We start from the raw sequence: 252 nt of genomic DNA on the forward strand, positions 1-252 counted from the left end.
TATGTAAAAGTCTGATTTCTTCCCATTTGATGTGTATAATTCTTCCTCCAGGACTGTTCTTCCTTCCTGGCAGTGTCACTTCCAAACTAAGAATTCTTCCCTCACTGTCCTTATATAGCTGCTTGGGGTCTAGTTTGGGGCCTGCATAAAGAACCTCCTCTCTTTTCTCGTTTTAGCTGTAGGTATAAATTCACGGCCAAAAGCCTTATTGATACACAATTTTCCATCTGATGCCTGCTTACTCGGAAGTAA

This window comes from Podarcis pityusensis, assembly GCF_964106645.2.
Source record: "Podarcis pityusensis genome assembly, chromosome: 2".
NCBI classification, from domain to species: domain Eukaryota; kingdom Metazoa; phylum Chordata; class Lepidosauria; order Squamata; family Lacertidae; genus Podarcis; species Podarcis pityusensis.